The sequence below is a fragment of the Propithecus coquereli genome, unplaced genomic scaffold, assembly GCF_000956105.1.
Source record: "Propithecus coquereli isolate 6110/MARCELLA unplaced genomic scaffold, Pcoq_1.0 Scaffold27, whole genome shotgun sequence".
In the NCBI taxonomy this organism is placed as follows: Eukaryota; Metazoa; Chordata; class Mammalia; order Primates; family Indriidae; genus Propithecus; species Propithecus coquereli.
In genome coordinates, this window is record NW_012148285.1 from 6,414,349 (window position 1) to 6,440,510 (window position 26,162).

Consider the following 26,162-nt stretch of genomic DNA (forward strand, 5'->3'; position numbering starts at 1 on the left):
GGGCTGAGACCGAGGCCCTGAGCGCCGGCATTGGGGGAGGGCACGATGCTCCTTCCCTCTTTGAAACGGAACCTTTCTGACTCAGTCTCTAGGGTTCCAGAGACCGGATCCGAGGCGCAGGGTGGGGGATGACCGGCCACACTTGCCTGCAGCACCGAGGGTCTAGAAAAGGGGCGGGGGGTTCATTAAGATGCAGGTTAAATCAACCTATAGAGGCGCCCCCCACCCCTTTAGGGATGGGATCCCACCCCTCCCCCATCAAACTTGGTGAGGGTCCTCGGCCGCCTCCTCCACAGCCCCGGCCCTCCTCCCGGCCCCCGCGGGCCACCTTCCCGCCCCCAGGCCAGCCCGCCGGGCAGGGTCTCCAGCGCCCCCCGGGCTGGACTCTGCCCCCGCCCCGCCTCCCCCTCCCTCCTGGGGGCGGTGGCCCGTGGCGGGCCTTCCCATTGGCTGCGGCGCGAGCGAGGGCGGGGGCTGGCGGCGCTGATTGGCCGGGGCGGCTCGGCGGAGCCTTGGAGTCCCGCGAGTCGCTGGGGGAGCCGGGCAGACGCCGCGCGCAGCCGGAGCTCGGCGCGAGGATCCCGCAGGTCGGAGCCCGGCGGGTCGCGAACAGATCGCATCCGTAGATCGGAGCCCGGGCCCGGAGGTAAGGGCGAGGCGCCGGGTCGCGTAGGGTAGGCCCTTTCCAGGGGAGCCGAGATGGGGTCCTTCTGCCCTGCCCCCAGGGAGCAGAAACGGAGCATCTTCTCCCAGAAGCGGAGCCCTCATCCTCCCAAGACGCGCGTCCTCTCCTGGGAAAGGAAGTGTCTCCCAGCCCTCAGCAAAATAGCTGTTTTACCTTCAGAAATGGGGCCCTCCTCCTGCCCCCAGCTCTAGAGATAGAGTTCTGCTCCCTGATTCACCCCTTGAAATAGTCTGTGGCCCCAAAAAGTGGGTCCCCAAGAACCTCCTCGTCCCTTTGGAGACTGATGCCCCTTCCCCATCCCTAAAAAACTAAGTTTGGATTTCTTCCTTCTCCCCTGTCACCCTTCGGAATGATGGGGGTCTTCTCAGCTCATAAATAACGGTGTCCCCCTCCATGGAAAATGGAAATTCTGAGAAGTAACCTCCCCCCACACACAATAAGACAAGGAAATCCTGGAGCAGACACTCTGCAAGTCCCCCTCCCACCCCAGATGGACCTCAGAAACTGGACTCTGGGGATAGAGGGTCCCCCCATCCCTCTGCCAGAGACCTCTCCCTACCCACAAGGCAAGGTTGCCTCTGACGCCACCACACTAAAGACTTTAGGGGATTTTCTCTCTTCCTCTAAAAATGTAAGACCAGGGGCTTTCAATCTCAGGAACAGGGCAAGGGTCTGGCCACCCATCCAAGTCATCCACCTCCCTCCACCCCTCTCTGACCTTCTCACTGAAATCCCATCCTGCTAACACCCCACGCCCACCACTCCCACCTCCCCCATCCCACCCTATACCACTTCCACCCAACTCTACTTACACACCTGGCTGCCCCGCCTGTCTAATTCCATCTCACCTTTCCTCACCCACCCTGGCCAGAGATAAGACCAGAGGAGGTTTAGTGAGATTTAGTAAGACTGATGCTCTTAGAACTGGGATCCCAGCCCTAGAGACCCTTCCAGGTACCTCCAAACTCTGACAGCAGAGATGGTCTCTGAGGCTGCAGCAGGACCAATGGGGATGCTCCCACCCGCAACACTCGCACAAAGGGCCGTGTCCACTGTAGCCTCCCCTGAGGCAGTCTGAGGGAGGGGCTGCTGGCCCTCTCCCCATTTGCTCCCCGGGTCGCTGCCTGCCCCCCAAAGCTCCTGTGGGCATCACTTGGTGGAACCCCCTGCACGCTCGGCCAAGAGAGATGGGTGCTGCTGGGCCCGTCCCTTGGGCTGGGGACAGTGTTGGCTTTGCTGCTTTGATGAAGCTGACTGGACAGGATGTTGGTGACCTAAGGAGGGTTGGGGGCAGCTCTTCTCTGGTGGGCCAGATTTTGGGTCGGGGGACAAGAGAGAGGGAGGCAGTGAGTTTTGCCTTGTTCTTTGGCACTGGGTGCTGCAGCGTGGAGTGTGGAGAAATGTGTTTCCTGGAGGCTCAAAGACCTCGGCCCCTAGGAGAGGTAAATGGCCCAGTCTGGAGTCCTCAGACCTAAAAGGGCTTCTAGATTAAGGACCCTGCCCCTTCAGTTTGATAGTTAAACAAACTGAGGCAGGAGGAGGGGAAGAGACTTGCTCAAGGTCACCCAGCCCGTGGGTGACAAAGCCCACCACAACTCCTCCAGGGCCTGCCGGGTACCAGGATCTCAGACACTAGCTCCAGGCCTCACATTTACAATGGGTACTGCTGGTCCCCAGGTCTGCACTTGTCGGAGGAAGCGCCTAGGCTCTGCGAAGGTCATGCAGCTAGGAAGGGGCACAGCTGGAACTCAGCGCTGTCCCTGCCAGGCTGCCTCGTGGAATCCATTCCTGGGTGTCTGCACTACACTGCTTACCCCGTGAGATCTTGGTGTTGAGCCCATTGCCAAATCTAGGCTTGCCAAAATTCAGATTGACCCAGGGTAGCTAATAAGATCAGTTGAAATAGGCTGGAGTGGAGACTACTGCAGGGACCTCAGTTGCGTAGCTGGGTTTGCTCCAAGAACTTTGGACAGGCCCTGAGGCACTCACATCCCTTCCTTCCAGGGTCCCTTCCCCTTGGGTCTCTGCCCATTCCCTCAGACTCCCAGCTCTTCTCCCTGCTCAGAGCCCTGCATCTTTTCCTGGGGCATTGCATGGGAAAGGTGCTGAAACCCTGGCAGTTTCCCTAGGATCACCCAGCTGAGCAGCAGGGACCAGGTCCCTATACATGGGACAGTCTGAGGTAGGGGCTCTGCCCTCTCTAGCCCCTGCCCAGTTCCCAGCTGAAGGATTGGCTGGCGTGCTCCAACTTAAAGCCCAGAGCGAAAGCCCAGAGCGAAGTGCAGGTGCCAAGGTGTAAAGTTCAGAGTGTGAGTAGAACCACAGTAGAGGGGTCGAGAGGTCGGTACATGGAACCTTCTTTTCTGAGTCTAGAGCCCAAATCTGCCACTTAACATGTGATCTTGGGGAAATTAACCTCTCTGTGACTTGTCTTCAGAGTAAAATAAAAGAGTTAATCTTGATAAAGTGTGTAGCACACAGCAAATGACTGGAAGCAGTGATTACTATGACAGATGCAAAGTCATAAAACCTCTAAAACTGAGGGGTGGAGGAGCTTGTTATGGTTTTAGGCAAAATTTGTAACCTGCACTGTAGGTAGTCTGCCAGGGCTAAGGTGCTTGGAAACAAGGTGATGTCTTCCCAGAGAGACAGTGCCATGTGCAGAAGGGACCACAGACACTAAAGTCAGATGGAGCTGAGAGCTATGGCTGCCCGGGGAGCCTCAGGCAGGTCATTCACCTCTCTGAGCCTCAGTTCCTCATCTTTGAGTGGGGTCGTTGGAGGTGAGCATCAGAGATAGGTCTAGACCAGGGGTTCTCATCCTCAGCACTGCTGATATTTGGACCAGATCATTCTTTGTAGTGGGGGGGTTGCCCTGTGTATTGTAGGATGTTTAGCAGCATCCCTGGTCTCTACCCATCAGAGGCCGGGAGCACCCCCACACTATGAGTTGTGTCCATCAGAAATGTCTCCAGACATTGCCAAATGTCCCCTGGGGAGCAAAATCACCCTCCCTGCTCCCCACTGAGAACTGCTGGTCCAATATATGGCCTTAAACACAGTGGATGCTTGATATAAAACAGCTTCCTTCTCCTTGCACAAGCTCATTTTTCTGGTTTCTACATGATGGGGGGAGGGGGAGAATGTGTCCAGCTGTGGAGTCTCTCAATGTTAATGACAATTTTAATTCCTTAGGTTTACACAGGACTTTGCCGTCTCCATAGTACTGTTGTGTCTGTTATATCATTTTCCATTTTACAGATAAGTAAACTAAGGCTCGCAAAGGTTGAAAGACTTGTCTAAGAGCATCACCCCACTAGAGGTCAAAGACACATTCATGCCAGAAATAGTTTTAGAATCAACCTAGCTCTGGAGGCTTCTTCAGGTTATTTGGCAGTCACTGCACAACCTTTGGCCCAGCAATCTCACTTAGAAGAAGGAAGCCCCTTCGGCAGTGCTCACTCGTGCACGCAGATAACATAAGAATGTCTGCTGCAGGGCTTTGTAATACCAGTATGGGAAGGGGTGACAGTGCAGCGCGTTCGCGTTCATGACTCATGGGAAAGTGAGCAGTCTTTGGAAGAATGAGGTCGATCGACATTCCTGACCTGGAAAGTTCTTCAAGGCCTATTACTTAGTGAAAAAGATAAAGACACAGGGTCAATATAAAGAGTATGATCCCATTTCAAAAAACAAAAGATAGATGTAAATATGGAAGTGGATAGTTAAAGAACCTATATAGTACATGTGTAAGAATATATTCATGGAGGAAGAAGAAAAGGAATCCCCCACCAGCTTCCCGTGCATTAGATAGAAATAAGCAAAGTGAAGCCCATGGAGGTTAAGAGACTTGCTCACACCAGGAGTTACCAGTGGTGGAAACTCAGCTGTGAGCTCCCTGAGAGTTCTGGGGCCAAGAGGCAGAATCTGAGGCTTCACCTCTGTAGGATGAGCCTCATTCCTTGCCGGGGGCGGGAAGTGCTTCCCCCAGCACCGAGGTAGGCCTTGATGGTTAGACTGACCTCCGTAGAACTGGGCTTCCACCAGCATGACAACCTCAGGCCAGCCACTTTATCTCTCTCTGCTCATTTCTCCATCTTTTATTTTTTCTTTGAGACTGAGTCTCGCTCTGTCACCTGGGTAGAGTGCCGTGGCATCAGCCTAGGTCACAGCAACTTCCAACTCTTGGGCCCAAGCGATCCTCCTGCCTCAGCCTCCCGAGTAGCTGAGACTACATGCATGTGCCACCACACCCGGCTAATTTTTCTGTTTTTAGAAGAGATGGGATCTCGCTCTTGCTCAGGCTGGCCTCGAATTCCTGAGCTCAAACGATCCTCCTGTCTCAGCCTCCCAGAGTGCTAGGATTACATCCGTGAGCCACCTCTCCCACCCTGAATATTTCATATAAATGGAATCATGCAATATGTGGCCTATTGCATCTGGCTTCTCCACGTTGTAGCATGTATCAATGCGACATTCCTTTTATGGCCGAATAATATTGCTGTATGGTTAGACCACAGTTTGTTTATCCATTCTTCAGTCGATGCACACTTGAATTGTTTTCACCTTTGGGCTATTGTGAATATGTGTGCACAAGTTTTGATTTGAAGACCTGTTGTCAATTCTCGTGGGTTATATGCCCAGAAGCAGAACTGACAAAGCCTATGGTAAGTCTTGTTTAACTTTTTACAAAAAGGAACTGCCACACTGTTTTCCACACTGTTTGACATTCCCACCAGCCATGTGTGAGGGTTCTGTTTCCTCACCAACACTTGTTACTTTCCATTTTCTGGTTATTACTATTATGGTCATTCTAGCAAGTGTGAAGTGATCTCATTGTGGTTTCAGTTTGCATTCCCCTAATGACTAATGATGTTGAGCATTTCTCGTGTGTTTGCTGGCCATTTGTGTGTCGGCTTTGGAGAAATATACACTAAAGTTCTTTGCCTATCTCTGAATTAGGTTGTCTTTTGGTGGTTGAGCTGTAAGAGATCTTTATATGCAGAAGAATATTTTTGTGTCACCATTTCCTCATCCATTTAAATATTTGCTCAGCTCCTGTGGGTCAGGCACTGTCTTGTGACCTTGGGATACCAAGGTGACAATATAGTTCCTGCCCGCAAGGAACTCAAAGAAAGTCCACTGCAATGTTTCTCACCCGCAACACTATTGCCGTTGTGTGTGTGTGTGGCAGGGGCTCTCCTGGGCATTATTGAATATTTAGCAGCATCCCTGACCTCTGCCCCACTAGATGCCAGTAGCATATTTGCCTTCAAGTTGTGACACCCAAAAATGTCTCCAAACATTGTAAAATGTCCCCTCGAGGGCAAAATTGACCCTGGTTGAGAATCACTGGTATAGAGGCTAAGACAGGCCTGTGTAGCTACAGTTTCAGTAAGAGCTCTTGTGCACAACAGGGTACACAGTAGGCATTCAGGATGTATTTGTTGGATGTCAGAAGGGTCAGGGGGTAGATGGATGCATGGGTGGGTGGATAGACAAACATGACCTCTTTGTTGGTTAGATAGATTGATGAAGGTGTGTATGAATGAATGGAGGAATAAATGAACGCAACTTACAAACTCTGCCGTGGGAAAACAAAACACTATTCTTCTACATGGAATATTCAACATCTTTACGTCTTCCTAGCACAGTGGTTTTCAAACTTTAGCATCAGAATCCCCTGGAGAGCTTGCTAAAACACAGACTGCCCCCCGCCCCCACCCCACCAGAATCCAGTAGAATCACCATCCTGGCAGAATGCTCCCAGTGCTATTTCCATGTTCTCTGGGAATCCTGAACCTGTCCCCTACCCACCCACCCCGATCTGTCCATTCTGAGATCCCATAACCTTAACTGCCAGCATTTCCCATTTGAGTGCTAACATCTGTTGCCTTGGATATCAGCAACAGGGTAAAAATCTGTCCCTCAGCCACACTGAGAATTCCTTCAAAGCTGGGACCTGCTGTGTCCTAGCACCTAAAAGTGCTAAAAGTGTGGTGCAATCACCAGCAGCATTGCACCATCTGGGAGCTGGTTAGAAATGCAGAATCTTGGGCCCCCACCCACTTATGGAATGTGAATCTGCATTTTAACAATATCCCCAGGGTGATTCGTGTGCACATTAAAGTTTGAGAAGCCTGTCCTAGGACAGCTCTATGACCCCCATACTCAGAGCTAAGCCCTGGGAAGCTTTGCTGATGAGTTACATTGACAGCATCTGTTACAATGTAAATGATATCTGAGCGGGAGCATCATCTGGGCATTATTGTCCATTCATATCTTTGCCTGATGTTCTTTATCTCTTGGAATGTCTAAACTGACCTTACTTTACCTGTGGGAAAACGGACGTCCAGGGGGCAGTGCCTTGCTCAAGGTCACACGATGACCATGAAGCAGAGAGAGAGACTGCTTTCCATTCCTTAGAGGCGAGTGGAATCCAAGGGGTTGAGATGCCATAGCAGCGATCCCTGAAGTCATGAGCAGGGAGGATAGCATTCCAAAGCTGCTAGGTGTGTCTTCTGAAACTGGAGAAATGGGAGATGATTTAAATGGTGCAAGAATAAGAACTTAAGTTGTAGTTTTTCATTTGTTTAACAGATATTTATTGGGTACTTACTAGATGCCAGATATGGTTATCTAGTTAGTATATGGTGTTGAGCAAGGAAAGCAAGGGCCTCCCTCTTGGTGGCTTATCTGTAGTGGGGAGAGGTAGCATCTGACATTCATTTGTTAATGAATGTGTTCATTTATGGCATGATTTCCATGGTACTGTGCTGAGTGCAGCACTAGGGGTGTGTGTGTGTCTGTGTGTGCGTGTGTGTGTGTGCTGGGGGAGAGAGAGGCTCAGCTATGGCACCAAAGCCTCTTCCAGGCTAGCTGTGGGGAGACAGGCCCGTAAACAATGACCACTCAGTGAGGACAGTGGAGGGGAAGGGCGGGAGTGAATAGATGTTCAAGCTCAAAGTAGAAAGAGGTTACTAGTCCCTGTTCGTGGGGATTCTGGGGAAGAAATTTCAGAAGGAAAAGGCAGGAAAAGAAGGATATTCTTGGCAGAGAGAGTATCATGAGCAGGCCCAAAGAGTTCATAGAAAACTGTTGAAATCTTCAGGAAAAACAGGCAAGGGGGTTAAAATCAAGATTCATAGAGACACAAAAACAAGCACTTGTTAAAGACTTTATTAAGCTCATTCAATGAGGGAACCAGGCAGATGTTAGAACCAGTTCAAAGAAAAAGTCAAATAAAGCACACTTATGTGTGGCATAAAGGAATGTTGAAACGAATTGCAATCAGAGGCAAAAATGGTTGGACAAGATAGAATTTGCTTGTTTCCTACAACTTACAAAGGAGTTCAAAAAATAGTTTGAATATCATGAACAAGGCTAGAATCAGATAAGTTTGTGTTGTAAGTAGACAATGTATAATTTTCCATTTGTACACAACATTTTTTTCCCTATAAAACCTGTGTTCAGAGGATGGAGAGTCCTTTTCAGGGGGCACAAGGTGGGTGAGGGGGGTGGAGGGGAGGCTGCAAGAAGCACCAAATCATGTCCTGCCAGGTGACCCATGATGGTGAGTTTGGACTTAGAGATTCACAGGGAACCATGGAAGGGTTTTAAGCAAGGCAGTGACATCATTTTATTAGCACTTGCGAAAGACTCTTCTAGAAGCTCAGTGGAGAGTGGACATACACCTTGTCCCACCTGCCTTTGAACCCAGGATCCATGAGGGAAACCAGCCAATCCCGGGGGCAGATTGCTGGCCTTCCTGCAAAAGCTTTTAGGACCTCGAAGCTCCTTCAGGGCAAGGTTGGCCAAACACCAGCCAAAAGAGCAAGGCATCACCTCAGCAAGGCTGTTCCCACGTGGGAACAAAGCCTGCCTCGCTACTCCTTGCCCAGAGCTGTAAATAGGTCTCTGCTGGCTTCGCAGGCTGATCGCAGCCCTTCTGGGGACAGGCTGGAAATGAGCGCACCAAGGAGCGCTTGTGCAAATGACTGCCTGCATGCGGATTTGCATGCCTGGCACCCTGCCCCAGCCCCGAGTGTACAGGCCTCCCAGGGGCTGAGAGCAGGGCTCAAAGAAGAGCCACCCACAGAAGAGCGTGGACATTCTGACCTGCAGACAGGCTCCAGGAGGGATTCAGAGCCCGGCTAGCCGGGTAAAGCTAAGTAGAGGAACGAGAGAAAACATTCAGAGGAGCCTGGACAGAGTTTCAGCTCAGGATCTGCCCATCATAATGACAGTTAGCCACAAATAGTGGCAGCTCACATTTGCTGAGTACTCAGGGTAGCTGTTCTAAGGACTTGTGGACACCTCTGGATATGCCCAATGCTCTCTCTGGCCTCGATTTTCTCATCTGTCAATGGGAGCAATAATGTCTTTTCACTTGATGACCATAGCATCAAGTTTGGGAGGACCAGCTACCACAGCAAATGGGAAAGTAGGGTTAAAAAGTAAAACATGCTGAGTAAAACTGATGGTATGTGGAGAAAGTCTGAAAGAGCTTCTCTTTGCCCCCAGAGACAGGGTGTATGGTTGTTTGTACTCTGGACCTTTCAGGGATGGGGGTGCTTGCTTCTTGCCCAGGGTTTGGGAACGCAGCGTGGCCGTGAAAGGGCGAATGGGGTGGGATGCACAGCTTGCTGGCCCTCTCACTCCCCACTCTTAGGTGGGCCGGGTTTGGTCCCGAGAGGACAGGGTGGTGGGAGCCCCACGAGAGTGTGGGGAAAGGTGGGGACGGGCAGCCGGAAGCAAAGTTTGCAGAGAGCTCTTGGCCGTCTGCCCAACCATGGAGCAGGGCTCCGGTCTGGGGTCCCACGATTCTGGCTTCTTCAGAAGTGAGCGGCCTGCTGTTTGTTTGGGCTGCGCGCTCCCTCCCAGCAGTAGCTGTCTGCCAACAACTCGGATCGTTCGCGGTCACCCACTAGATCGGATGCTGTGCATCCTCCGGAACGCTGTGGGCTTGGAGTGGGGTTTGTTTCTTAGACCTGCGGGGTCAAGGAGAAGTCCTGAATCTGAAAGCAGTTGTGGTGCTGCTGGGTCCCTCGGCACCCTGGAGCCAGTGACTTCTCTCTGGAACTCCGTTTCCTGGTCTGTAAAATGGCAACAAAGCTACATTTTGAAACATCATATTGGTGGTTATTAGATTGGGTAGTAAGAGTTGAATGCTTTCTACCTACCAGACACTGGGCTTTATTTCCTCAGACTGTCTTATTTAAAGGTGGGAAGGTCCTCTTTTGTGGATGAGGACGGGATCAGAGTTTTAAGCTGCCTGGCCAGGACTTGAACCGAGAGCGGCCTGGCTCAAACCCAAGTCTTCAAGCACGGGGTTCATGCAGGACCTCCAAGTACCAGGGAGTCGAATCCCTCCTTCCCTTCCTATGCCTTTATTCTTGCAGTCTATCTGCACTTACTCTGTCTCATGACGTTAATGAATTTTCTGAATAGGCAATCGTAGCACCCAAACAGTGCAACTCGATCTACAGAAAAAAGTAAAATTTCCTCCCTCACCCCCATTCCTGGGGCTCTCTTTCCCTCGTTAGAAGCAGCTCTGTATTTGAAAAATCATGGCCGTTTGACACTTTGCTTTTTATCCTTAATATATCACAGAGATCTTTCTCATTGCTTTTCATTACCACAGAGTATTTCATGGTTAGGGGACTTAATTTATCCTCCAATTCCCTATAGGGCCAGAGGGGCTCTAGGTGATTTCTAATATTTTGCCGTCAAAGAGGAAGCTGCTGCAGACAATTGTGTACATAGTCATTTCACATATGTGCAAATACTTTTGTAGGAGAAATTTTTAGAAGTGGAATTCGTATATCAAAAGATATGTGTGTATTTTTTAAAAATATCTTTTGTAAACTGTTTTCTTGTGAAATATAACATACATATGGAAATATACGCAAAACCAAAAAGAACAGCTCAGTGATTTTTCATGAAGCTAACAGTCATAAAACCGTCAACCAGGTCAAGAGAGAGACCACTAAGAGCCAGGAGCAGCAGGTCCCTCACCCTTCCCCAGCATCGCCCCATCCTCGGGTGGCCCCATCCTGTCTCCTAGAGATTCCTTCTGAGATTCCTCCCTGCTCTTCTCTACAGCCATGGCTGTGCCATCTAAGGATGCATCCAGCAACATTAGAGACCAGTTTGCTTGGTTTTTTAACTGTGTTCTGTTGCATCTAGCTTCTTTTGTACACCATCACGTTTGTGTTGTTGTTTGTAGCTTTCGTTCATTCGTTTTCCTTGTTGAGTAGTAGTCCATTGTATGAATATGCCACAGTTTATGTATCTATTCCACCATGATGGACGTTTGGGTTGCTTGCAGTTTGGGCTATTATCTACAATGCTACCATGAAACTTGCATGAGATGTCTCGGTGAACACATGAACTCATTTTATATGCTGGGTATATGCTTAGCAGTGCAATCGCTGGGCCACAGGGTTCTACCTTAAGAATGCCCACCAGATCTTCAACGCGGTTGTCCAGTTTAGACTCCTGGCAGCATGTGAGAGTTGTAGCTGCTCCACGTCCTTTGCAGCTCTGGTATCTTGGCTTGCTATTGTATTTTAATCATTTTGATATGTGTAGTGGTTTTTTAAAAATTTCTCCACTTATAAATTGAATTTGAGCATCTTTTTTATGCTTATTGGCCATTTAGGGTTCCTCTTTCAGGAAGTTCCTGTCCGAGTCTCTTGTCCATTTTCATTTTGAGGGGTTCTTTTTTTACTGCTTTGTAGGAGTTTTTAGCATCCTGGGTAAGGATCCCTTTGCCAGCTGTTTGTGAGTATCGTCTACTCTGTGGTAGGATATTCATTTTCCATGGTGACCTTTGATGACTAGAATATTTAATTTTAACACAGTCTGTATTCTTTTCTTTCATGGTTAATGCTTTTTGTGTCCTGTTTAATAAGTCCAAGGTCATTCACATTGTTTCCTCTATTATCTTCCAGAAGCGTTCACATTTTTCCTTTCATAGTTATCTCTGCAATCCATCTGGAGTTGATTTTTATGTATTGTAGTAGAGAGAATCATGATTAATTTTTTTTCCATATGGGTAGTTCAGTTGGCCTGATATCACCGCCACCTTTATCAAAAATCAAGTGTCCATATATGCATCAGTATGTGTTTCTATTCTCCATTCAGTTCTGTTAATCAGCATGTTTCGCTTTGTCCCCACACCACCTGTCTTAACTACTGTAGCCTTAGAATATGACAGTCCGTGCCAGATTGCCCTCTAAAGAGACTGTATCAATGAGCACTCTTACTAACGATTCGACCAAAATATATTGGCCACCCAGTACAGTGCCAGATGGTGTAATGATGTTTTAAGCATACATATAGCTCCTGCCATAAAGAGGTTTACAGGCTTGTAAGTGACTAGACATGAACCAAGTAATTACACAAATAGAGGTAACATATAAATGTGATGGGGCCACAAAGGGGAGGTTTGTAGGGTTAAGAGCAAGTGAAGAGGAAGATTTGATCTGGTGGGAGAGGTTCAGGGAAGGCTTCCATGAGAAGGTGAGGCATAAGTTGAAATCAGAAGGGTGAGTAGGAATGAAGGAATCAGAAGCAAGGGAAAAGCAATTTGGGCTGTGGGAACAGCATCTACAAAGGCTCTGAGTAGAAGCCTTCGTGAGACAGATGCCATATCCTCATGGCTGAACCCAGAGAGTCAGGGAAAGGCGGTGTGTGCGGAGACTGGAAAGGTGATTGGAATCAGACCTCAAGGCCTTTAATCCAAGTTCAAGGGCTGGTTTTTATGCCTAGAACAACCATCCTAAGCAAAATAACAAGTCACCTTGAATCTTTCGGCTTACGGACGATTCCAAGAGCTATTTCAGCACGCCTGGTGCTGCTTCTTTGCAGGAGAAGAATGTGTATGGCAACCTCTGACACGTCAACTTTGTTTAGCTTCAGCCCCCAGCTCCTGGCACTGAGCGTTTTGGTTTTGCTAGCAGTGGAAGGAACAGCGCTACTGTGCAGTCAGCCCGAGTTCTGCCGGCACTAGCATCTGCCTGGCGCCATCTCAGGTCTGGAACTATTTTCTCCCCAGCCTAGTGAGTGAGTGTCTTGCCTCCTGGAGGATTCCTAGGATGGGTCTGGTGCCAGCCCCAGTGCTGTGAACTTGAACTGTTCTTCCTTTCTTCATCATCTGTACTCATCACCATCTCTACTCATCACCCTTGGAGGCATTTTTCTTACTCCAAAGACAAGAAAATGGAAGCCTCAGAGACCTCAAGTCATAGCTTCCAAAAGGCAAACTGTTATTTTGTACACTTGAGTGGTACTTTTTTCTTTTCAAAATAGTGAGTCAGACTGATCAGGAATTTTACCTGCATGGTGACAACATTGTGGTTTGTTTTTTGGTCAGGAATCTAAAATGTTCCCAATCTGTGTGTCCGAGCTGATCCAATGATTACCTAGGCTTCAGACCCCTCATCCTGTTCTTGGCAGTGCCTTTTAAGTTTGCCAGCCAGCATGAGGCTTTGGTTCTTTCTGCACCGAGTAGAGTAATGGAGGTTTTAATCAAGATGTATGTCTGCTGAGTTTTTGCAGAATTGTGGGGAGGAGGATTCTATATACAGCAGCACTCAAAAATCTCATTAAATGGGTCCATCCCTGTTCCAGGACCGCCACTCACAATGGACAGGATTGATGTTGCTTTCATGAATCCTGGCAGCTGTTGTGTTATTTGTGGGCTTTCAAGGCAGGAATTTGTTGGCAAAGGAATCCTGGAGGAGCTGGGAGCAGCCGTGCTTTAGGGAGCTCTTGGAGCCCAGAGAAATGGTGCCCTTTTAGAATAAGGGTTGTCCTTTCGCTCTGCAGTAGGATGTGTTAGGGGAAAAAAAAGGAGCCAGAATACAGATTTCAGTAAGTCCCTTCCTTTGTCAGACCACACTTGCCTGTATTGGCGCACAGCTTGTTACTGTGGCCACGCCTCTTGGATTTGCTGAGCATCTCCGGTCCTCGGCAATATTCGGGGTGCTGTGTGTACCTTCTCTTGGAACCCCACGGCAACACTTTGATGTGATTTCAGACCCATTTTTACAGGTGAGAAGCTGTCACAAAACTTGTGCCAGGTCCTCAGAAACCAAGCGAGGCAGTTGGGATTAAGTCGCTTCCCCTGTACAATCGCACCTGCATCCTGGTTAATGCATCACCCAGCAGGCAGGTACCTGCCGCTGTTCCTGAAGAGCAGAGGTTCTCGACTGCGCTTCCCATGGGACATGTGGCAAGGTCTGGAGATATTTGTGGTTGTTGTAACTGGTGGGGGAGGGAAGGATGCCACTGGCCTCCAGTGGGTAGAGGCCAGGGACGCTGCTCAACATTCTAACCGCCCCCCACCCCCCAACAAAGAATTATCGGACCCCGGAAGTCAATAGTGCAGAGGTTGAGAAACACAGCTTAAGAGAGCACAGCTTTCCAGTACCCTTTCTGGTGCTTTCCTAGGAAGTTTCTGTTCAGCATCTTGACCCTGGTGATTCGTTCTTACGAGGTTTCTGGGTTTTTCTTCCAGTAGGGTGGCAAGACCCGGGCTTCATGTCAGAGTCAGCAGGCAGCCTCGGTAAGGAGGAGGCAGTTGAACCGGTGACGTTCAGCTCTTGGAAGCTGAATTCCAGGACGTCGCCAATACTGCAGATTCACACCTTCGTTGCTAGGGGGGTTGAGAAGAAAATCCGCCCTCCCAATAGGGGCCTGAAACTCTTAGCACTTGCCATGTCATATTCTTTTCCTTCTTATGGAAATGGAGCATATTCAAAAATTCACAACTGTGCTGCTGTGCACGTCACGCCAAAGGTCATTGCGATTGTCCAGGCTAGCCATCTGCATGTCTATTTTGAAAGAACGAGCAAACATGCACACCTGTTGCCCTTTGCGTAGGGGTTTTGCTGCCTTTCCCAATTGAATAAACACTTTCCTGGGTACATTTAAAGAGAAATTTGCTAGCTCAGACCTTTGAGGGATCCAAAGATTTTTCATAGGAGATAGTAGATTGCACTGAATTTCACCAAGACTGGTAATCTTTAACCTGGAGAAGCTTGTAAAACGGGGCATGCTCCTCTTCCAGGCTTGTTGGGAAAGTTCCCTTAAAGGCTCAGCTGGGAGCTGTAGGCACCCCTTGGTATCTTGTCCCCCAGCTTGAGTAAGGCCAGGAGCAGGACCGAGGAATGCCCACACATGAAGCTCGCCACACCCGGGCACGCCCTAGAAGCAAGGCTGGTAGGAGGAATGCTGCTCAGGGCTCTGCTTTAATAGGGAACTAAAGGGCACAGGAAACCCTTCGACTGTTCTGAGCCTCCGACGTGTATTGCCATTTAACCCTCACAGCCACCCTCAAGGTAGGTCCTGTCATCAATAACGTTTTATAAATGAGGAAACAAAGTCGCAAAGAGGTTGAGTAACTTGCTCAAGATTATATACAGCTGAAGTTCCCATCAGGGAATTAAATCAGAATTGTTCCAGGGCATCTTAGCCCCCTCTGGTTTGGGGCAGGCCCCTCACGGAGAAAACCTTCCCGATGCCTCAGGCTGGGTTGCCTACTTCTCTTTGAAGTTATTGCCCTGAGCCTCCTTCTTAAATGGGATTACCACTCTCTGTTGTAACTGTCCATTTCCGGTTCTGGCACTAGACTGTGAGTCCCTTGAGGATGCTGTCTGTACCCTTTCTGTGTCCCTAATATCATCCCAGGGTCTGGCGTAAGGTGAACGTGTGGTCAGTGTTTGTTGAATCAATACATGAATGTGTTAACTTGGATTAACTTTTTCAGAGACATTTTCAAGAAGGTTTGGTGTATATTTATTTAGATCTTGAATTTGCTTGGAGTGTTTTGTTTCGTTTCACGGTGCCCATTCTTTTAAGGAAACTTTTTATTCTAAGATTATTGTAGGTTCACACAGTTGTAAGATATAATACAGAGCTCCCGTGTGCCTTTCATCTGGTTTCCCCCAGTGGCACCATCTTGCTAACCTGTAGATTGTACAGAAATTGATGTTGATACAGTCCACCCATCTCAGTCAGATTTCCCCAGTTTCACACGCGTTCACCTTGCACGTTTTTAAACAATGATTGCTGGTCTCACAAAGGGTGGCGGTTAAAACCAGAAGGGGACACCGTCTTCAGGGATCCCTCAGAGGTGGGCGCTGTGGACAGTGAAGCGGGGCAGCCCTGCAGAGGCCTGGTTACGTGACAGTCGGTTGAATTTAAGGTGCTGTCTGGCTAATTCCCAAAGATACAGCTCTCTTATTTCTGAAGCTTCATCTTTCTCATGCCACATTCCTGAGTTTTGTCTTATCTGAGCACCACCTAAACCCTTGTTTATGGGTTTGAATCCCAGCTCAGCTGCTGCCCGGAAATGAAAACACGGGCAAGTTAGTTAACTTCTCCGTGTCTCATCTGTAAAATGGGGTAATAATCACATGGACCTCTTAGGTTGCCATGAGGGTTACATGAGGTAACACATGGGAGACGCACAGGAGAGCGCCCGACACGTGATAATCAACTGATGGACATCAGAGTTATTCTTGTTATCCATTATCTCTTTAAATTACGTCGATTGGCTTTATTTACTGAGCTTTGTCCTAAGCAGCCATATCCGTACATTAATAGGTTTCATGTAGTGTTTTTCCTTAATATACCTTAAAATAAAAACATTGCTATTAAGACAAATGTCTACTTACATGCCATCTGTTATCATGTCTAGGGAAACACAGTTGAAGACCCTGGGATTCGGATGGCTTGGGGGATGTCTTCTTTTGTGTGTGTGTGTGTGTGTGTGTGTGTGTGTGTGTTGGGCAAATCACATGACTTGAGCCTCAGTTTCCTCAAATGGAGAGTGGGCGCAGCAATAGAACCTGCCTCGCAGAAAGTGATGTGAAGTGTGGTTGTCAAGGCGCACAGGAGGCTCTCAGGAAATGCAGCCCTGTTCCCTACCAAGAGCCTCCTGTGAGGCAGGAGGCAAGTTGTTTGTCTTCTCTGAGCCTTGTGTTCTTACTCTGTTGAATGGGAGAGTTGGACAAGTTCCCTTTGAGGTCTCTGTCCAGCTCTGAAAGTTTCAGATTCGAGGTTCCCAGTTGCCACCAGCACTTTGCTAAAAGAGGGGCTCACGTTCCAGTGTTTTGATGGAGTTGGTTGTGATGGGTGCACTTCTTTTTTTTTTTTTCTTTTTCCTTTCAGCATATGATGGGGGTACAAATGTTTAAGTTACGTATGTTGCCCTTGACCCACCCGAGTCAGAGCTTCAAGCGTGTCTATCCCCTGGATGGTGCGCATCACACTCATTATGTATGTGTATACCCATCCACTTCGAAGGCTGAGATGTCCTGGAGTAACCTCAGATATCAGTCCTGGGCTCTGTCCAGGCAGAGAAGGAAGCACAAGGAAAGGAAAGTGGGCCACCACATCCTGGCACCTGCGTTCCAGTTTGGGGATCACGGAGACTTTGTGCTCCCATCTGCGCCCACAGGCTGCCTCCCCCGACCTCCTCCAGTGTTTCGCTTGAACACCAGGCCCAGCAGGCAGTGATCTGCTGGTGCCACTGGCCCAGGGAGCCTGAGAGTTGATGGGCCGCTGGTAGCTGGGGATGGTGGCGTTTGTCCTTGCCTGACCAGTGCCTGTGTCCCCATGAGCTCAGTTCTTTGTTCTGGTTCTCGAGTCTGTGAAGTGGAGAGTCCCAGCTTTGCCTGCGGGGGCATCCTTTGGAAATAAGAGTGGCATGTCGAAGCCACATGGTTTGGGGGGTAAAGTTGCTGAGTCTATAAGACACGTCTCCCCACTTGAGTTGGCATTGTGGGGGAGAGAGGATAAGTCCTCAAAAGACCGGGATGAGAAGCAGATGGTTCATCCTGGTTGTGATAAGAGGCCGGTGCCTTGCTGTAGTTTGAATTTTCTGAAGGAGCCAAATGATTGTAAAGATTGTATTTCTCCACCTCTGCAGAATCACCCCTAAGCACTGTGCTCGTGACTCTGCAGAAAAACTAGGTGGCCAGGCAAAGCTGATTCAGGTCCCAACTGCTACTTACTCGTTTGCTACAAGAATACAATCAGTTCTGCTTAATCTTCTCTCAGCCTCAGTTTCCTCATCTGCAAAATGGCCCCATCTTTGCATCATAAGATGTTTAAGAGTATTGATGGTACCTGGAAATCAGTTAGCATAGGGTGAGGATAGATAAAGCCTGGCCCACGAAAAGCCTTTCAGCTTTCATTGCCTCAGTTTTCTCATCTGCTAAGTGGGAAGAAATGATGCCTGTAATGGAGTGATACTAAGTCTCAGAACAAACAGCACTCGTGGTTGGTGGAGAGACCCAGAGCAGTTATCAGCGGTAACTGAACGCCCCTGGGACACCAGCTCAATGACCTGCCATTCCTCAGGGCCGGGCAGTTGACCCAAGGGAGTGGTCAATCAAATAGTGCACAGAATCTCAGCAACTGAGCCCACAAGGAGTCTTTGAGCTGATTGAGTCCATACTAAGTCCTGTCACCTGATGCTTGGGGCCTCTCTTGCACCCTACTCAAGAAGGTATCCAGCCTCCGGAGCTGATCTCATTCCAAGGGAAGGAGCTTTCGTAGACATTAAGCCCAAATCCACTATAGTATTATACAGGGCAGAGCTGGGACTCGAACCCAGGTCTGAGTGCACAGCTCATTCCTGTAACCCCTGGTCCCTGTCAGTCACGTCTGTAATCCAGGTCCCCATTGCTGCTTTCCTTTCAGAGCCTGGGGGAAGCTCCTCACACAGCCCCCATCGGGAGGACTCGGTGTTATAGTTAGAAGGTTAGGTTTTGTTCTCTTTGCAGTCAGAGGCCTGTGATAGCTTATGACCTAGGGAGTGACATGATGATGTGTTTTACTTTAAAATAATTCCTCTGGCTGCCCCATGCACGGCGGAAGCAGGGAGACCACTTAGGAGGCTGCTGCAGACAAGTGCAGGCGGCTTGGATTCAGGTGGAGACAGGAAGAGGATGACCCGGAGATGTGTGGGACGAGGTTGGACACTAGGAAGTGCAGTCTGCGCCTGGGTTCAGATCCGAGCCCGTGTGAAGGACACAGGAGCCTGAGCCTCTCTTCCCTGCTGTGTAAATTCTAAATCGCAGGAGGTGATCATCAGAGGTGGTGGTAATAGAACCCATCTGACGCAACTGTTGCAAGTATTCATTGAGATAACACAGGCATCTCCTACGGCTGCTGTAACAAGTTACCACAAACGGGGTGACGTGTCAGCAGGGCCGCGCCCCCTTGCAAAGGCTCTGGGCCCCCCGTCTTGTCTGCTGCCAGGGCAGGAACCGAGAACTCAGGGTTCCCTTCCAGCATCGCTTCGTTCTGTCGCGTGGGACAGACCACATTTTGTTCCTCCGTTCATTTGTTCGTGGACCCTTGGTTTGTTTCCACCGTTTGGTTATTATGAATAGCGCTACGATGAATAATGGCGAAAAGTATCTGTTCAAGTCTCCACTTTCCATTCTTTTATACTCAAGAGTGGAATCACTGGGTCATGTGGGAATTCTATGTCTGACTTTTTGAGAAACTGCCAAACTGTTTTCCACTGTGGCCATATAGTTTGGGTCAAAAAAGTCACAGGGCCGCCTCAGATCCAACAGAGTGGAGAGACAGATGCCACCTCCAATGGGGGTGACAGGGTCACAGACGGAGGAGGTGGGGGGGTGATACTTGTGCCACCGTCTTTGGAATGTGCGACTCACCACCCTGAGCACTGATGACCCCACTTACTCTTCCAGTGGATATTTTTCGGCGCTTACTCTGTACAGGCAGGTGCCGGGTGAGATGCGGACGGGACCATTGTACCTGTGGTTCTTGCCTCTCACATGAACTTGCAGTTACTTGGAGAACAGCCATTAACTAAAATTATGAAATTAATTTTGGAAAAAGGGGGCTCAGTTTTCTTGATGCTCTCTTCTCACTTTTGCCTATTTTTAAAATTGGTGAATAACTTAATGTGGCAGACTGCACTAAACCTAAATACACAGCTCCATGAAAACAACCGTGTCGCCAGCACCCAGATCAAGCTATAGACCATCCCCAGTCCCCAGTGAGTTCCTCCATGCCTCAAAGGGCAACTGCTATGGAACATCTGTCACTGCGGATGAGCTTTGCCCGTTTTTCAACTCCGTGTCAATGGAATCGTGCGCTAGGTGCCGGGCATCCCGCTCAGCACTGCCGTGAAATCCCACAATTATTCTTCAATTTGCAACCGCAGGGAGGGCGGTGAAGAAAACAGGTTTTGTGCCACAGGAGCAGGGAGTAGCGAAGCCTCTCCAAGTCTGGGGAGACTAGGAACGCTAGGAATAGGAATGCTCGCCCTCACTAGGGACGTGCTATTGGCCAGGCCCTGCCCGTATAACGTGGGGACAATGTCAGCACGGCCAGAACTGCAGGCTCTGGAACAGGCCCCGATGGGGTCGAGCCCTCCACCCCCAGTGCTCTTTACTATCCAGTGTGACTCTGAGCAGGTGACTTTGCCTCTCTGTGCCTTAGTTTCCTTTTTTATAAAATCATCATTCCACAAATCTGAGTGAACAACAGACACGGAGCTCGCATTCTGCTGGGGGCGTGGGGGAGACAGGCAAGACTGGGATGCCTGCGAGCAGGGAAAGGGGAGGAACGGGGAGGGCAGGGGCAATGTAAAATCAAATGCCCAAGACCTGAGGAAGACAGGCGGAGAGCCACCTGGGTCTCTGGGGAAGAGTTTTCAGGCAGCAGAAGGAGCAAGAGACGGGTCAGGCTTGCCTGGCAGTTGGAGGAAACGCCAGGGGGCCAGAGGCTGGAGCACAGTGGGAGGGTGTGGGCAGGAAGAGGGCAGAGAGGGAGAGGTGAGGGGTTCATGTGTGGGGGGGGCCTCCTGGGGGCAATGGTGGCAGCTTTGGTTTCACTCGGGGGGTGGGCGCCATTGGGAGGTTTTGGCCAGAGGGAGGGTTGTTGTCATCTGGCCTGACATTTGCAAAGGACTGGCTCTAGCTGCTGAGTTGATTGCATACAGCCTGCAGGAAAATGAGGAGAGCATTTGATGGTTCCGAGACCACAGCAGGGAACCTGGGACAAGGATGTGAGGGGAATGGTGGGGGTGAGAGAAGCAGACAGATTCTGGGTCTGCTTTTAAGGTGGAACCAACAGGATTTACGAGGAAGGACCGGGTGTGATGCACCAGAGGGCGTCTGGCAAGTGCAGTGGCTTAGAGAGCCTCGTGCAGGCACCAGAATTCAGATCGAGTTGAAGAACACACCTCCAGTGTCATTGCGTAGTTTTCACAGGTACTGTTTATAGGAAATGACTGGCTTTCTAGATACGATAGTGATATAAAAGTTTCCACTTGAATTTGCTGCTGTTAAAAAGCAAGAGAATTTCATGCACATGTCTTATAAATGTTGGTAAATACAGACGATTTAGGGAGACTGCAAATGCTGACTTTGGAGAAACATGCAACTCTGTATGTTGCTGACGTGTTAGCAGAGAAAGGACCCAGTGTCTGAGGCCCAAAGTGGCTCCACCACGGCCGGATCTGGTGCTTTCTCTAGACACCTTACAGACCTACGGTGTGAAGGCTAGAACGCCTAGCACAGCGGTCAACAAACCATCTCTATAAAGGGCCAGATGGTCAATATTTTCAGCCGCATGGGCCCCATGGTTTCTCTTGCAAATACTCAACTCTACAGGGGTAGCGCATAAGCAGCCACGAATGAATAAATGGATGGGTTTAGCTGCGTTTTAATAAAACCTTATATTTACAAAATCAGGCCAATGCCATGATTGTAGACCCCTTGCCTAGAATTTGAATCCCAGAGCAGCGTAGCCTCAAAGAACATCCTCTTTCCTGGCCTTCCGGGAATTCTAGACTTCCAACCTCCCAGCTTCTTTTCCTTCACTGTCTTAGAATGAGTAGAGAAGTTTCACTTTGTGTCAACTACAAACGCACTAAACTGTCTGATTGTGCTGACCTACTTTCAGCTTTAAGTATTTCCACCTGGGGATTGGAATCCAATTTGACCTGGTTCAATGCTAGAGAACTAATGTCCTTGTTATAATCCATTTGGAAGCTCATCTCCTCTTTCCACACCTTCGGAAACCAAACTGAACACAGATCAATTCTGAAGTGCCTCTGGGCTCCCTGTTAAGGCCATGTCGAGTTATTCAATAGCTGTTTTCCTATAATTAAATGTCTAGACACATGCGGCTGTCATCAACCGAAGTCACTCCCGCTGTGCTGTTCAAGTTCTCTGTGCATATTATTTGAGAAAGCTAGAGAGGCTCCAAACGTGTGATAAAATTAATAATGCAGGTTATTAATGAAGAATCAAAAACTATAAAAAGGTTGAAACAAGTAGAAGCCACTTCCTAGCCTCACATCCAAGATAAAACAGTGTTACCAGCCTTCCTTTGTTGGTTTATGGTTTTGTTTTTGTGCCTCTACAAAATTATAGACAGACTGCACATAAAATTTTATGGTCTTTTTCTGTCTCGTTACATCGCCTCAAAAACCATTTTCTTGTGTTTTTTACATAGTTTTCCGTAAGTGTCATTTAATCAAGTAGCTGTACCACAACTTATTTGAGCGATCCTCTACTGTTGGTTGGTTACATTGTTTTCTGCTGTGCACGCTTTTTAAATTCTGCTGCTCTGAACATCTCTGAGCACAGAACATTCCTTTATTTAGGATTACTTGCATTAGCTAAATATTTACAGTTGGGATTATCTGAGGTCAAAGTATTTAATATCTCCTTATCCCTTGTAGCTATATTGTTTTCCAGAAGGATTGGGCTGAGATACTCCCCAGCAGTGTCTGTTTGGAGAGAGACCCAGGGATAATGTTCTGATACTCAGACTGCGGATCAGACTTGCAGATAGTATAACTCCCAGGTGGTCAGTCGGTTGGTGTTTTTTTCTCTTGAGTCTCATGTCCAAGAAAGGAGATTACTCCACACTCAACACACATCCTCAAATTCACAAAGCAGTTAAGAGAGGAGTCAGATTTCATAGTAAATGATGCTATTGCTTGAGTATAACTGTGCTAGCCATTTGCCCATGTTTCTTGGTAGCAACTCTATGCCCTTGGATCAGGACTTTGCACACTATATGATTATAATAATTTTGTTTTATAATTGTGGCATTTGGAGAAGTTACTTTTATTCTGAGCTCTCCGCTCCCTTATCTGTAAAATGGGAATAGTAAAAATTAATTGAACAAATACTCAATCTGCCCATCATGTGTGCCAGGCACTGTGCAACCCATCTCTTGGGAATGGACTGGCTTGCACAGAAGGCAGGCATTAAACAGATATGCAAATAAATGTGTAAGTACAAAGTGTGATAAGTGGAAAGAATTTCACAAGGAGCTGTAAGAAATTATATTTATTTCCACAAGAAGGTTAAAAAGGATTCTCTGAAGAGATAACATGGAATAATTGAGACCTGAATGATTCACAGAATTGGACAAGGAGGAGTGAGGGAAGCAGTCCAGGCAGCAAGAATGGCCAGTGCAAAGGCCCTGAGACCACGGAGCTCTGTGTCTTCCAGGAAGCAGAGGCTGGAATGGGTGCAGTGGCATGCCATCAGTTAGGAGAGGAGAGAGAAGCAGGCACAGGTGGCTTAGGCAGCATCTCAGAGGCCTCATGAAAGGCTGGGGGCCACCTTGAAGCTGGAGAGTGACAAGCTAGGGCTGTGGAGGCAGGAAGATGACTCTACCTGCAGGGGTGGTAGAGTCCTGGTGAGCGATGACTGTGGTCACTCTAGTCCTGATGAGCAATGACTGTGGTGGTCTGGAGGAAGTCATGGAAATGAGGGAGAGAAGCGGATGAATTAGAGACATTTTAGAGAGAGGCAATTTAGAGTCCCCTTTCTGCCTCTCTTCCTGGTTTCATCCTCAGGCTCATGCCCAAGAAGTCAGGGCTCAAGCGTGGTTTACTTTTATGCCAGTAGGCAAGCAGGCAAGAGGGAAGCCTGCATTTGCAAGGCAGCAGCCACACTATGGAACCAAAAAGCTGGCTGGACTTGACCCCAGTGCTTGCTGGCCAGCAGTCAGCATGTTGGCAGCTGCACATTATGTATTGCCCAGGCTTCAAACTGGCCCAGGATCATCCCAGAACCTGTCATAAACATCACCACCATCCCCATCTGGAAGAGAATATCGCCAGTACTCTTGTGTCATAATTAAAATCAGTGGTCAGACTTGGCCTGCGCAGGAGAGAGCTGGAGCCAGCTGGCCCCCCCGCCACGGTGTGATCCCAGACGATCCCACAAATGAATGAAGCCAGCCTTGGGTTCCGACAGGTAGCTGCTCTGAGGGGATGGAAACCTGAACTCCATCCGTCGTAATTCTCATCCCATGGAGACAAAGCAAGCGTTGCTGTGGTTGCAGAAAGGGATGAGGGGGGTTGTATTCATTGTCTAGGTTATTATCAACTCTTAAAGTCTCACACTAGTAAGAAGTTCAGAGTTAGCTGCATACTTTTAAACTAATGCTTAAGTGATCTTATGTATTGACTAATCAAATTCCCTAAAATTAAGTGCCACAGGTTAAATCCTTTTCATGGAGGTTTAATTTTTACGGACACATGTGACTGACAAGTTGTAAAAGAATATTCGGCATTCATTGGTGACAGCAGGAGAGGCCAGGTTTTGGGGTGAACTTGGTTCAAACTCAGGCTCCTCAAGTCATTGGCTCTATGGTCTTGGGGCATGTTCCTAAAATACCTGAGCTGCAGTTTTCTCCTCTGCAGCTCATAAGAGCACCTACTTCACAGGGTCATGAGAATAAATACCAGGGGCTCATTAAATGGTGGCCAATATCATTATTTAAGGTTTACACTCATTCCAAGTATACAAAGGCTGTCCAGAAAGTATCCAGCCATGTGATATGTTCTCATATTAACAATGGCTGGAATTTTCCGGGCAGACTTCATATGTCAGTACCACCAAGATACATTCTCCAGTGAGTCGCACATAGCACTGAGTACCTGGAACGCGGCTAGTCTGAATTTAGATGTGCTGGAAGCATAAAATACATGCCTGATTTTGAAGACTTAGCATGCCAAAAAGAACATTAAAATGTTTTCATATAACTTTCATGTTGAAAAGATGAGATATTGGACACATCCAGTTAAATAGAATTAACAGTAATTGCATCTGTTTCTTTTCTTTTTTAATGTGACCACTAGAAAAATTTAAATTGCGCATGTGACTCGCATTTGCATTTCTTTTCAACAGCATGGATCTAAAGTCATGGTGTAAGAAGTAGGAATGATTAAGAAATGGGAAAAGCATGGGCTTGGCAGACAGAAAGACTTCGGGGCTGATGTGGGTAGCACTACTCCCTGTGTGACTATTAGAGGAGTCATCCACTAACATCTGTAAAATGGGACAAAAACCCCACCACAAAAGCATTGTGTTGAGGTTTCCATGAGATCATATATGTAAAGTGCTTAGTTCAGTCCCAGCCACAAGATAGGTGCTCAAACCCAAACGAAGGCTATAGCTTTTGCTACATGAGTTAGGCATGCCTAGTATCCAGAAGTGGGCTAAGTAAATCCTGAAGATAAATGAATAACAATAACTCTTATTTGTTTAGCAAGATAAACTTTTGCATGCACCTCCTATATTTTAGGATATATTTTATCTTCAGAATGACCTTGGGAGGTAAGGACAGTCCCTTAGAGAGAGGAAACAGGCTCTGGAGCACTTCCAGTTCTGAGCAGGAACTAGAACCAGGTCTATTGGGTTCCTTGGAAACTTTCCAAGCCTCCTTGGTGCGTCTCTGTGTTTACTTCACCCCCTGGTTAAGTAGTTTCCACAGTGGTCCCCAAAGCAAGAGAGTCGACCAATATTCAGTGTAATATAAGTAGAATTATTCTGGGAAAAAATGGTTTGTGCATTTAAAATTTTATAGATTTTGATGAATTGCTCACTAAGACATTTGTATAAATTTCTCTTCCTGCCAGCAAAGTATGAAAAGCCAGTTCCCCACCATCATCAACATGGCCAGATATTTCATAATAACAAGTCAGCGTGGAGAAAGCAGAGGGAAGGGGAGATGGCAGCAGGGAGGCCAGGCAGGAGGCTGGGGTGACTGTCCAGCTAGGAAATGATGGGTACTGAACAAGAGGACAAGAGAGAGGACAGGATGGAGCCCAGAGCTGGTGAGAACATACTGACCTTGATAAGCAGGACATCTTGTTAGAGGTATCTGCCGGACCAGGGAGGAAGATCTGGGGATAGTGACTCACTTGTGGAAACCATCAGTGTGCATGAGATCTCCCAGAGTTGGGGTGGGGTGTGTGGATGGATGGGCGGATGGATGAGTGGATGGGAAGATGGAATGGATGGGTGGATAGATGGAGTGGATGGATGGATGGACGGATGGATAAGTGGATGGGAAGATGGAGTGGATGGGGTGTGGATAGAGAAATGGATGAATAAATGGACAGATTGATAGAAAAAGAGAAACCATTTTATTTTATTTAGATGGA

The 26,162-nt window shown here is 48.2% G+C and overlaps 1 protein-coding gene across 1 annotated transcript in view; it reads left to right on the forward strand.

The window, feature by feature from the left end:
• The first annotated feature begins 534 nt into the window (after positions 1–534).
• Positions 535–26,162, forward strand: part of ABAT (4-aminobutyrate aminotransferase) — a 78,221-nt gene continuing 52,593 nt past the window's right edge. Inside the window, exon 1 of the mRNA XM_012647770.1 lies at positions 535–646. The gene's annotated coding sequence lies outside the window, so the exon portion shown is untranslated. The remainder of the gene's footprint in view (positions 647–26,162) is intronic.